This window comes from Schistocerca nitens, chromosome 8, assembly GCF_023898315.1.
Source record: "Schistocerca nitens isolate TAMUIC-IGC-003100 chromosome 8, iqSchNite1.1, whole genome shotgun sequence".
Classification (NCBI taxonomy): Eukaryota; Metazoa; Arthropoda; class Insecta; order Orthoptera; family Acrididae; genus Schistocerca; species Schistocerca nitens.
Genome location: NC_064621.1, coordinates 470,258,830 through 470,272,402, shown reverse-complemented (window position 1 = coordinate 470,272,402; position 13,573 = coordinate 470,258,830). Strand labels below are relative to the sequence as shown.

General features: G+C 45.3%; 1 protein-coding gene across 1 annotated transcript in view; it reads right to left on the bottom strand.

The window, feature by feature from the left end:
* LOC126198875 (uncharacterized) overlaps positions 1-13,573 on the bottom strand; it is a 220,701-nt gene that overhangs the window by 168,267 nt on the left and 38,861 nt on the right. The gene's annotated exons all lie outside the window — the stretch shown is intronic.

Here is a 13,573-nt window from a genome sequence, read left to right as displayed (position 1 = left end):
AAGTACGTGTGTAAAGGAGTGAAACAACTACCAGTGTAGAGTGGTTGGGCTCATTGCCCGGAGTTTGACATTTTTTCGGACAATTCAACCAAGGGGGCAATGTAAGGAAACTTAATAATTTTTCCTTACTGATAAATGTATAGATAATTATTCGGCTCTCATATCAAAGATTCATTTGAAAAGTATTTAACACTGATGGAGAAAAGAAGATTTACTCTCTTCGTTTGTTAGTTTTTACTAATAGTTACCTTTCGTTGTTTTCATGGCGTGGTGATTGGATGTACTGGGTGATCAAAAAGTCAGTATACATTTGAAAACTGAATAAATCACGGAATAAAGTAGATAGAGAGGTACAAATTGACACACATGCTTGGAATGACATGGGGTTTTATTAGTACCAAAAAAATACAAAAGTTCAAAAAATGTCCGACAGATGGCACTTCATCTGATCAGAATAGCAATAATTAGCATAACAATGTAAGACAAAGCAAAGATGATGTTCTTTACAGGAATTGCTCAATGTGTCCACCATCATTCCTCAACAATAACCGTAGTCGAAGAATAATGTTGCGAACAGCACAGTAAAGCATGTCCGGAGTTATGGTGAGGCATTGGCGTCGGATGTTGTCTTTCAGCATCCTAGAGATATCGATCGATCACGATACACTTGCGACTTCAGGTAACCCCAAAGCCAATAATCGCACGGACTGAGGTCTGGGGACGTGGGAGGCCAAGCATGACGAAAGTGGCGGCTGAGCACACGATCATCACCAAACGACACGCGCAAGAGATCTTCCACGCGTCTATCAATATGAGGTGGAGCGCCATCCTGCATAAACATCGTACGTTCCAGCAGGTGTTTATCAGCCGGGCTGGGGATGATGCGATTCTGTAAAATATCGGCGTACCTCTCACCCGTCACGGTAGCAGTTACAAAACCGGAATCACGCATTTCCTCGAAGAAAAAAGGCCCGATAACGGTAGATGTGGTAAATTTAGCCCATATCGTGACTTTCTCGTCGTGCAATGGAGTTTCCACGACAGTTCTAGGATTTTCGGTAGCCCAAATTCTGCAGTTGTGGGCGTTGACAGACCCTCGGAGCGTGAAATGAGCTTCCTCGGTCCACAACACGTTACTCGACAAATCGTCATATTCCGCCATCTTTTGAAACGCGCCGGCCGAAGTGGCCGAGCGGTTCTAGGCGCTACAGTCTGGAACCGCGCGACCGCTACGGTCGCAGGTTCGAATCCTGCCTCGGGCATGGATGTGTGTGATGTCCTTAGGTGAGTTAGGTTTAAGTAGTTTAAGTTCTAGGGGACTGATGACCACAGCAGTTAAGTCCCATAGTGCTCAGAGCCATTTGAACCATTTTGAAACGCCCACACCGCAAATGCCCTCCGCTTCACTAAATCGCCAGGTAACAGTTCATGATGCCGATGGATTTTGTATGAATAGCATCGGAGGGTACCCCTGAGTGGCAACCAAACAGTAGTGTATGGAATGCCGGTGCGACGTGCGACTGCACGAGCGCTGACTTCCCCGTGCATAGACGAACCCGCTACAGTCTCCATTCCTTCCTGAACTGTCCCAGCAGCATTACGCCTTGTGCTCGGTCGGCCACTACGGGGTCTATCGTCTAAACAACCCGTGGCTTCGAACTTCGAAATCATTCTCGCCACAGCTGCATTTGTCAACGGACCTTTACCCGTTCGAATCCCCTTCCTATGGCGATAGGATCGTGACGCTGAACTAGCACATTCCCCATTCTGATAATACAGCTCCACTAAATGCGCCTTTTCATGTAACGTCAACATGCTGCGACTGCTGGCGCATCTGATTCTCTCTCTCATTACAGCTCCTTTTATACACGATTGTCATGCGCAGTCACTGACTTTTTGTTGTCCAACGCCATCTGTCGGACATTTTGTGAACTTTGTTTTTTTTTTTTTTGTTCTAAGAAAACCCCATGTTATTCCAAGCACGTGTGTCAATTTTTACCTCTCTATCTACATTATTCCGTGGTTTATTAAGTTTTCAAATTTATACTGACTTTTTGATCACCCGGTATAAACGAAGTGCTCGATATTGTGAAGTGAAATTGTGCTAAATAATGAAAGCAACTTTTGAAACAATACGATTTTCTCATTTACGATACCGCGGGTCCCAGCTCCTGTACCTATGGAAGATTATTATTATTTCAGTTTTATATGGAGAATTTAGATGGAGGCGACGATCTTCATGACGGTGCTGCTCAACAATAGAGGTACGTGAATGTGTTCATGTCTTTCCCTTCGTGGCCGCCAATGTCAATTTGAATATTTAGATCATATTTGCCGCTACATTCAGAACCTGCAATCTTTCTTTTCATTTAATTACGAAGTCCGATTTTTTATTTCTCAGATGAATAAACGCATTTTAACCACAATTCTTTTACCCAGGCCACGGGGAATGATAGTACTTAGAAAGTACATGCCTCTATCCCGATCGTACATTCGCATACAACTGAGTGTGTACCGACGTAACTATACTTACGACCCATTTCCCTCACGGTATTAATTCTTATTTTGAACCACTCACTCTCGAATGTACGTGCCCTCTTATTTTGTGTAGTCAGTCGGGTGTATTCCTTAATAACGTTACTTTTAATATTCAGTGGCTTGGTTTCCACAGTTGACCTTTGCCTGTGTCACAACGGCGCTTCACGCGAAATATTTATTACGCGACATTCATACTAACTCTCATTTCAAAATTACGACACCGGCTGACTTAGTTCCTAACAATTTAACAGGGCGGTTACAAACAACAGAGGTCATTGCTTTATACCGATTCATCTGATTAATGTATTAACTTATCTCACAACTCCCACACATGTCCACCCTGCGTAAAATCAAAAAAACTTCCACTATTTTGCTTTGAAAACTATCGATCATTGGAGAATGTGCTTGTTATTTCGAAACTTTCATTGGAGTAAAGAAAAAGCGAGAATTTAAACCCTAAAAAACAAAATCTGTGTTAAGCGGTTTCTTTCAATTTGATGGACAAAATTACTCGTACATGGTTTGGGAGCGTCCCTGGTGTTCAAATCGTTGTCTCTAAATGAATTTTCACGCACATAGGTATTACAAACATTTCAGACACATGAAATAACATAACAGAATAGAACCTTTCGCGCCATCTGCTCACATGTTGGAAATAACACAATTATTTATATTCGGCAACAACAAGCTACGGTTCAAGAGGTGTTGTTGTTTTGTGGACTATAGCACGTCTTGTTTTACCCGCTCAATGCTGGTGTTTACAAAACACAAAATACAAATTGTTTGAGCATGTCTTGTAATAGAACTTCCTAATGTCACCTAGTAGAGAGCATGAGAATGATTTTCTCAACCTCCAATACATGTCGTGCATTATGACCCATTGTTTATGAGTGCTGGTTTTTCTCACAGCAATTTCGGTGTGTAATTACAACTGTGATGTATTTGCCATCAGTTGTGGCAGAGTGTTATGACCTTCCTGAATGTCGAGCAATGCCGTGGGAGGCTTCTGCAGCGAACTCTGAGGTCAAATATCGATAGACTTAGTCATCAGCTGTATGCTTACAGGTAACCATCTGCATATAGTTAAGGCTAACCGGCTATTGACCTTCTTCTTCTGTGCTGGATGCACACGCATTGCTCGAACTCTTGCGGGACTCGGTAAGATTGTCTGCCGCGAGTAATGAGTGTAATGGGCAGGGGCACTAAGAATGTAGTGTGTGGACATTAAGTTGGGAATGTGGGTCTCACCGGGAGCGTGGAAGGGGTAAATCCCTATCCTCTGTGCCCTTGGTGGCTCAAATGGATAGAGCATCTGCCATGTAAGCAGGAGATCCCGGGTTCGAGTCCCGGTCGAGGCACACATTTTCAACTGTCCTCATCGATGTATATCAACGCCTGTCGACAACTTAGGCCTTAGGGTCTTGATTTAATTATCATTTCATTCTCGGAGAGCTGCATGGTCACCGACGGTATCTGTTCTTTCGGACAAGTCCGAAAGAACAGATACCATCTTCATATTTCTACTTACAGTTCCCGGGAGAGGGAAACGGTCGGTCTCGTTCCCGAACGGCACGTCGGCCGGTCTCGTTCCAGCATCGGTCCCGTCCCCGTCTGTCTCGGTCTCGGTCTCGCTCGGCCGGACTCGTCCTTCTTGGCGTGGCCACTCGTTGCAGTTCCACTGTCGACTGCTCATAGTTCAGTACTGAGTTTTTCTTGTTCGTTCCGTTCCCTTCGCACGCCCATTCTAGATCTGTTTCAGACCTTTTTTGAACTCTGAACTTCTGGTTCTTTTCGTATTCTATTCAGCGTCCACGACCGGTAATTAAAATGTATTTTATAATTACGTAAATTACATAAAAATTACGTGGTATATAATACATACATCTTTTCAGGTAACAAAACCGCGTATCATCTTACTTCACTATTTCGATAAATAGTAGAAGAAATATTTGTAAAAAGGCAAGATTTTTTGTTATTACACATGCAAAGGACGTCGGCACGGCACACATTAGTTTTTCTTATCCAAGCTAAAAGAGTATGTTCTTTGTAATGGAAGGCAGACCGACTTACAACCGAATAAAACCTGCGCTTCGTACTTGAGTATATGCTGTCACGTTTTGTAGAGAGAATATGATAACTCCTACAATATTGTCTCAGTGGTACAGCGTGGCGCACGAAAAATCGGCCCCGAGTACTAGCTGCTAATAGTCGCTTATCAGTCGTCATCTATTGCTTCGAAGTTGTTTGCATTAGCTTACTTGTTATTTCTTCACTGCCTAATTATTACATGTTTATCTATTCTGCTCGTAGCGGTCAACAAATCGTGCGTAATTGGCGAGCAATCTGTACTCGGGGCCGGGTTTTCGTGCGCCACCTTAAATTATTTCACTGCGATCAGCCACATAACGCTACAGCTGGCCAAACGAGATATTTTGCAGAATCACGAAAATTACAAGTTTGTGAGAATGAATGAATGAATAAAAACTCTGTACTCCAGGGGAGAGGCAAGTGCCCTCTTTTGGCGCCTTCCATCATCAGTCACCTATGCTACTAATTTTCAGTTGTTCATGAGAACCATGTACCAAGCACAGTGAACGATGAACGAGTAAAAATGGACGGTTCCCAAAAGAGAGCGATCACCAGTGAACTAGTTCCCAAGGATGAACGACTTTGGCCATCCCTAGTTAGGAAGTATTCCGGATATTGACGACTTTGAACTAAATTGGGGTCGAAGGCTAACTTTTAACGTCCTTGGTATAATCAAAATATCCACGGGTGTGCTGCCGGCCTATAGTGTCCAACGGGCACAATATTTCTGCGATCATACATGTCGCCATCATCAGGTGAACTGACGGACTGAGCTCCTGTGAACGTGCCGGCACGGATATCCGTAAGCTATGGCTGCTCAGAGGGAACTGGGTTCGGTCGCGGCGGCGGCCGATTTAAATACCCTCCGCCCGCGGCGCGCTCCCTCCGCCGTCCGCGCCCCGCGCCACGGTCGCGCGGTGGAACAGATTGCGACGGCGTCTGAGATGACGTCGGTGTGATGGCTCTGTCCGCCGTGGTCGTCACAAACTATTCGTTTGCTCGATTTACTCTTGATTAACCCAATCGCTGGTTCCCAAGCCTTGCTAAGATTATAGCCACAGTCACGGTTTATGAGGTCGTCATTGGTGCGAATTTCGATGGCCTCTCTAACAACGCTGTCCCAGTATCTCGACGTCTGTACCAGAATCCTCGTGCGGTCATACTCCATAGTGTGATTTTCCGACAAACAATGTTCAGCGACCGCCGACTTGTCGTATATTGGCCAGACGATGCGTACCGTCGAGGATCGATGCCGTGAACACCAGAGGCACACTCGACTGATGTATCCGAGCAAGTCGGCGGTCGCTGAACATTGTATGTCGGAAAATCACACTATGGAGTATGACCGCACGAGGATACTGGTACAGACGTCGAGATACTGGGACAGCGTTGTTAGAGAGGCCATCGAAATTCGCACCAATGACGACCTCATAAACCGTGACTGTGGCTATAATCTTAGCAAGGCTTGGGAACCAGCGACTGGGTTAATCAAGAGTAAATCGAGCAAACGAATAGTTGTGACGACCACGGCGGACAGAGCCATCACACCGACGTCATCTCAGACGCCGTCGCAATCTGTTCCACCGCGCGACCGTGGCGCGGGGCGCGGACGGCGGAGGGAGCGCGCCGCGGGCGGAGGGTATTTAAATCGGCCGCCGCCGCGACCGAACCAAGTTCCCTCTGAGCAGCCATAGCGTACGGATCTCCGTGCCGGCACGTTCACAGGAGCTCAGTCCGTCAGTTCACCCGATGATGGCGACATGTATGAACGCCGAAATATTGTGCCCGTTGGACACTATAGACCGGCAGCACACCCGTGGATATTTTGATTATCAAATACGCCGGGAGAAACTCAAGAATCACGTCCTTGGTATAGATAGCCTGTTGGAAGCTCGTAACATACGGTACCAATTTATGTAGCTTAGCAACTAAGAATAAGGTCGGTACATATATGGCCTGAGATGCCGTACGATAATGTCAGTGTGGAATCTTGGGCAACGATCAGTGCTGTAGGTGAAGCAACATCGTGGCATAAGTTGGGTCCACTGATCTTACTACAAAGACATGCTGATATTGGGCGTCGAGGGAGGATTTTTAACCATACACCCCTGTGTAATGTGGAACTACACTGAAGAGCCAAAGAAACTGGTACAAGTGCTTAATATCTTGTTGGGTCCCGCGAGCACGCAGAAGTGCTACAACACGACGCGGTACGGACTCGAGTAATGTCTGAAGTAGTACTGGAGAGGACTGACCCAATGAATCCTGCGTGGCTGCCCATAAATCTGTAGGATTACGTAGGGGTGGAGATCTCTTCTAAACAGCACGTTGTAAGGCATCCCAGATACGCTCAAAAACGTTCATGTCTAGGGAGTTTGGTGGCTAGCGGAAGTGTATAAACTCAGAAGAGTGTTGCTAGAGCCACTCTGCAGCAATTCTGGACGTGTGGGTGTCGCATTGTTCTGCTGGAATTGTCCTAGTCCGTCGGAATGCTCAATGGACATGAATGGATGCAGGTGGTCAGACAGGATGCTTACGTACCTGTCAGAGCTGTATCTAGATATTTCAGGGGTCCCATATCACTCCAACTGCACACGCCCCACACCATTACAGAGCCTCCACCAACATGAACAGTGCCCTGCTGACATGCAGGGTCCATGGATTCATGAGGTTGTCTACTACCCAAATATGTCCATCTGCTCGATGCAATTTGAAACGAAACTGGTCCGACCAGGCAACATGTTTCTAGTCAACAATCCAATGCTGGTGTTGACGGGCCCAGGGGAGGCGTAAAGCTCTGTGTCGTGCAGTCATCAAGGGTACAGGAATGGGTCTTCGGCTCCGAAATCCCATATCGATGATGTTTCGTTGAATGACTCGTACGCTGACACTTGTTGATGGCCCAGCATTGAAATCTGCGGCCATTTGCGGAAGGGTTGCACTTCTGTCACGTTGAACGATTCTCTTCAGTCCTCGTTGGCCCAGTTCTTCCAGGATCTTTTTACGGATGCAGCTGTGTCGGAGATTTGATGCTTTACCGGATTCCTGACATTCATGGTACAGTCGTGAAATGGTCGTACGGGACAATCCCCACTTCATCGCTACCTCGGAGATGCTGTGTCCCATCGCTCGTGCGCCAACTATAACAACAAGTACAAATTCACTTAAATCTTGATAACCAGCCATTGTAGAGGCAGTAACCGATCTGGTTCAAATGGCTCTGAGCACTATGGGACTCAACTGCTGTGGTCATAAGTCCCATAGAACTTAGAACTACTTAAACCTAACTAACCTAAGGACAGCACACAACACCCAGCCATCACGAGGCAGAGAAAATCCCTGACCCCGCCGGGAATCGAACCCGGGAACCCGGGCGTGGGAAGCGAGAACGCTACCGCACGACCACGAGATGCGGGCAGTAACCGATCTAACAACTGCGCCAGACACCTGTTCTGCCTGTTTACATATCTTTGTCTTTGAGTATGAATGCCTAGACCACTTTTTCTGGCGCTTCAGTGTAACTACTAGCTGTCACGAGAGGTAGAACTGCCAGTATCAAAGGACGTGGGGCGTACTGTGTTATTAATAGAGATGCAGCAACAGGAGCAGAATGGGACAGTCAGAAGAGCTCATTGACCTCGAAGGTGAGCTACTCATTGGATGTCAAGTGAACAACAAATGCGACAGGGACATTTGGGTACGTGTAAAGCCGCCCAAATCGACTGCACGTGATATGGCCGTGAAGCGGAAACGTGAAGGAACAGCCACAGCTAAACCAAGAGCAGGTAGATCTCGTGTATTAACGGACAGGGATCGTTGTAAAAGTGGAAGGTGGTTGTAAAAAATCAAACGAACAGCAGGAGTCGTTTGTGAATTCCAAAGTGCTACCAGCAGTCCAGCTAACGCTATGACTGTGCGTAGGGAGTTAAAAATAATGGGGTGCAGTGGTCGAGCAGCTCTTCATAAGCCAGAAATTACTTTAGTCACTGCTAAGCGACGCTTGAGGTGGTGTAAGTAGCGACGCCACGAGACAATGGATGACTGGAAGGAGTGGCTTCAAGCGATGAATCATGCTATACCCTATGGCACTCCGATGAAAGGGTTTGGGTTAAGCGAATGCTGGAGAACATCACCTGTCAGTGAAGTACAGAGGAGGTGATGTTACGGTATTGAGGTGTTTTTCGTGATTAGGGTGTTGTCACCTTATTGTGCTGAAGAGAAAACTAAATGCGGAAGGCTATGAACACATTTTACAGCAATGTGTACTGCCTACAGTAGAGGAACAGTTCAGAGACCGGAACTGATTGCATCAGCATGACAGTGTACCCTGTCATCTGTGAGGCAATGGTTTGTGGACAGGTATATTCTTAAAATGGGCTGGCCTGTCCAGAATACCGACCTGTACCCAATAGAACACGTTTGGGGTTGAGCTGAGAAATCGACTTCGCTCCAGCCCCTAAATCGCTACCGTCTCTGGTTTCGGCTCTTGAGGAAAAATGGGTTCTCATTTCTCTGTATACATTCAGACATCTCATTTCAAGTGCCCCCAGCAGAGGTCAAATTGTCATGAAGGCGAACGGTGGACACACGCTACATTAATATCCACTAATAGCTGCCAAGATACTTTTGACCAGATAGTGTATACACTCCTTGCAGTTCGCATGCTGTTAAATAGAGCTGGCGTTATTACCAGTTCGTAAGGCAAATAAGGATGTGATAGGTGACGACCAGTTTGGATTTAGGAAAGGTAAAGGCACCAGATAGGCAATTCTGGCGTTGCGGTTGATAATGGAAGCAAGACTAAAGAAAAATCAAGACACGTTCATAAGATTTGTCAACCTGGAAAAACCGTTCGACAATGTAACATGCTGCAAGGCGTTCGAAATTCTGAGAAAAATAGGGGTAAGCTAAAGAGAGAGAAGGGTAATATACAATATGTGCAAGAGCCAAGAGGGAATAATAAGAGTAGACGACCAAGAACGAAGTGCTCGTATTAAATAGGGTGTGAGACAGGGATGCAATCTTTCGCTCCTACTGTTTAATCTCTACATCGAAGAAGCAATGATGGAAATAAAAGAAAGGTTCTGGAGTGGGATTAAAATACAAGGTAAAAGGATATCAATGATACGATTCGCTGATGACAATGTTATCCTGAGTGAAACTGAAGAAGAGTTACATGATCTTCAGAATGGGAAGAACAGTATAATGAGTACAGAATACGGATAGAGTTAAATCGAAGGAAGTCGAAGGTAATGAGAAGTAGTAGAAATGAGAACAGCGAGAAACTTAACATCAGGTCACGAAGTAGAGGAAGTCAAGGAACTCTACTACATAGTCAACAAAATAACCAATGATGGACGGGCAAGGAGGACATCGAAAGCAGATAGCACTGGCAAAAAGGGAATTCCTGATCAAGAGAAGTCTACTAGTATCAAACATAGGCCTTAATTCGAGAAAGAAATTTCTGAGAATTTACGTTTGGAGCACAGCATTGTATGGTAGTGAAACATGGACTACGCGAAAACCGGAACAGAAGAGAATCGAGGCATTTAGACGAATGTTGAAAATTCGGTGAACTGATAAGGAGTGAGGAGGTTCTTCGCAGAATCGGAGAGGAAAGGAGTACGCGGAAAACACTGACAAGGAAAAGAGACAGGGTGATAGGACATCTGTTTATGACATCAGGGAATGACTTCCAAGGTACTAGAGGGAGCTGTAAGAGTGCAAAAACGGTAGAGGAAGACAGAGAATGGAATACCTCCAGCAAGTAATTGAGGACGTAGGTTGCAAGTGTTACTTTGAGATGAAGAGATTGACACAGGAGAGGAATTCGTGACGGGCAACATCAAATCAGTCAGAAGACTCATGACACAAAAAAGAAAAAAAAAGGCGAATAAAATGTAAAACTGTGGTGTGGGGAGTAGTCGCGAGGATTTTCAGAGACGATCACTCCTGTCGATAGTGTGTGGTATCGAGACTCGTCTGCTCCGAAAGTATGTGTAGTCACGTACTTTAGAGACAGGTATGAAAACTGTACAACACCGTACTTCACTTGATCTCATTCCTTCATACGCACGGTCGATGTCACGTCAAAAATGTCTGCACTTCATTCAGTCAGACGTGGTCGTTCAAGACTTTATCAATCAACGCCATTATTTTGTTGCCTCTGGACTTCCTCGGATCCTTGATCTGGCTTGACCAGCCAGTATCTCCCTCCACAAGGAGACAATAAAAGCCCTCCCCTAAGAACGAACTTGCACCAATGAAAGTGGTACTGAAGACAGAATGAACTGGACTCTCACTTTGTAATAGCCATTCCGAATACAGGAGAAAAATTTCATTGCCAGTATTTAACTGACAAGAAAGGGAGAGATGATTTGTTATCACTACTCTTTGCGTCGAAGTGTTGGATTACATCCCAAATTTTTCCGCATCGTCTCCTGGAATGAGGGCGGGATAGACCACTGGTGGTGATCCGTCTGACGGACGCTGATGTTACGTCGGCGCTGCTGTTCAATCGTCATAGGGTCTGTGCCAGCAAGGGCTTTTCCCTCTCCCCTCTCTCCATCCGTAACAACCAAAAACGCAATACAACACGATACGAGCACTCGTCACTGTCATTCACGCGACACAGATACACAACAGACCATTCATAAAAGGTCCGGGGAGGGTACGGCAAACCACCTCCGCTAGGACCTTGATGAAAAAGGTAATGCATGATTACCGCATCCATCCCTAAAGGTTATTTCCTGAGTATAGAACGACTTTGACTCTACTCAACTAGGCATAAGGGTTGATTCACAAGGAAGATCGTAACATCATTTCTCCTTTCAATCATCGAACGGACACCGAAATGGCAGGTACTGAAATAAGTGTTCGCGGAATAGAAAAGCAACTAAAATCGCACAATAGTGGAAAGGCATCTGGACCAGATGAGATACCTGTGAGATTATGCGAAAGAACTTTGCATCGCTTCTAGCAGTAGTGTATCGTTTATCGCTTCAACAACGAAGGATACAAACGATTGGAAAAAAACATAGACCATTGCTTTCGCCAGTTTGTTATAGATTTAGGGATGACGTCTGCTCACGCATTACGCCGTCTCCAAAAAAATGAAGATCTGCTCTGCAAAAATCAACAAGGATTCCGTAATCAGACATCTTGCGAAACACAGCTCATTCTAAGCAAATTTAGACTTTCTCGGCGAATCTCGATGAGGAAGTCTTCTCGGGTTATCAGCCGAGTCAAGGCATCGTTCTGCGGCAACTTTTCAATAAGTTTCCTACTTACGAACTTCCAGCATGCTGAAGTAGCTTGGGTCAGCAACGTCTGTTAATCAATAGAACGAAAAACCAGCCCAAGTTGCAAATATTTTGTTTCTCATTCGATGGCTAGTTTCGGGTCGAGACCCATTTTCAAATCAACATAACAAAGTCGAAAATGGCATTTCCGAAGATATCAGAAAATGCGTAAATGTACATTACACATTTTTAGACATCTTTTCAAATCAACATAACAAAGTCGAAAATGCCATTTGCGAAGTTATCAGAAAATGTGTAAATGTACATTACACATTTTTTGACATCTTCGGAAATTCCATTTTCGACTTTGTTATGTTGATTTGAAAATGGGTCTCTGCCGGAACTCATCGAATGAAAAATAAAATATTTGCAACTTAACTGCTTTTTTGTTCTATGGAAGTTTCCTACTTGTCATCTTCAGGCGAAGTCAGAAACTTGTTAAAATGTTGCCGCGGAACGATACCTTGATTCGGCTGATACCCGAGAAGACTTCATCACAGCTCGTTCGGGGTTCGTCCATGAAATCAAGAGCGCCGTAGACGATGGAGTCCAGTTAGGTAACGTGTTCCTTTCGGAAGGTATTTGACACAATTGCGAACCGTCGTTTAGTGAAGAAAATACGAGCTTAACGAGTATGGGAACAGATTGGTGACTAGATTCAAGACATCCGACGAGACAGAAGTAAATATGTTATTCTTAACCGGACAATATCGGCAGATGTAGAGACAGTTTTCGGAGTACCTCGGGGGAGTATTATAGGACCATCTGTCCTCTTCCTTTTCCAGGCCTTATTGCGTGTCTTCTTGAAGTCGGTGAGGTGATCTGGATTTGGTAATTTTAGTGGTAGAGGGTGGCCGGATGTCCTTCCTGTCACCCTTTCCCCCTCATTCCCCCCCCCCCCTCTTTACACGCACACACACGGACGGAATTTGCTTCCCTCTTCTGTCTGCGTCTACTGTTATTCCATGTGAGAACGTTTATGAAAATGTTTGCGAATCATGTAACCTAGGTGAAGGGCGTTGGTACCAGCCCGGTATTCACCTAGTCGGATGTGGAAAACCGCCTAAGAACCGCATCCAGGCTGACCGGTTCGCCGACCCGCGTCACTAATCCGCCGTGCGGATTCGATCTAGCAGCCGGTGCGCCTCCCAGAATCCCGGAAACGGCGAGCGAAAGCACACGGCTATCGGGGCGAGCTTTGTAGAGCATTACATCATTTGTGAATGATGTGAATAACGTCGGAAGTTGTGTGAGTCTTTTTGCAGACAATGAAGTTCTCTATAGGAATGTTAGAACTGCAGAAGACTGTAGATAAACAAAGAGACACTTGAAGACGATCGATGGTTGGTGCTGGGGTGGCAGTTGACCATGAACGTATATAAACGTAAGATACTGCGCGTAAACAGGCGAAGAGATCCATTAATGTTTCTGTTACGCTATCGGTGAAAACTCACTGGAAACAGCAACAGTAAAATACCTAGGAGCAACCATCCGGAGCGACCTAAAGTGGTATCATTATATAAAACAAATTATACGGGAAGCAAATGCCGAGCTGAGATTCATCGGAGGGATGTTAACGAACTGTAACTCATCCACAAAAGACGTGGCTTACCAAACAAAAAAAATGTTCAAATGGCTCTGAGCAC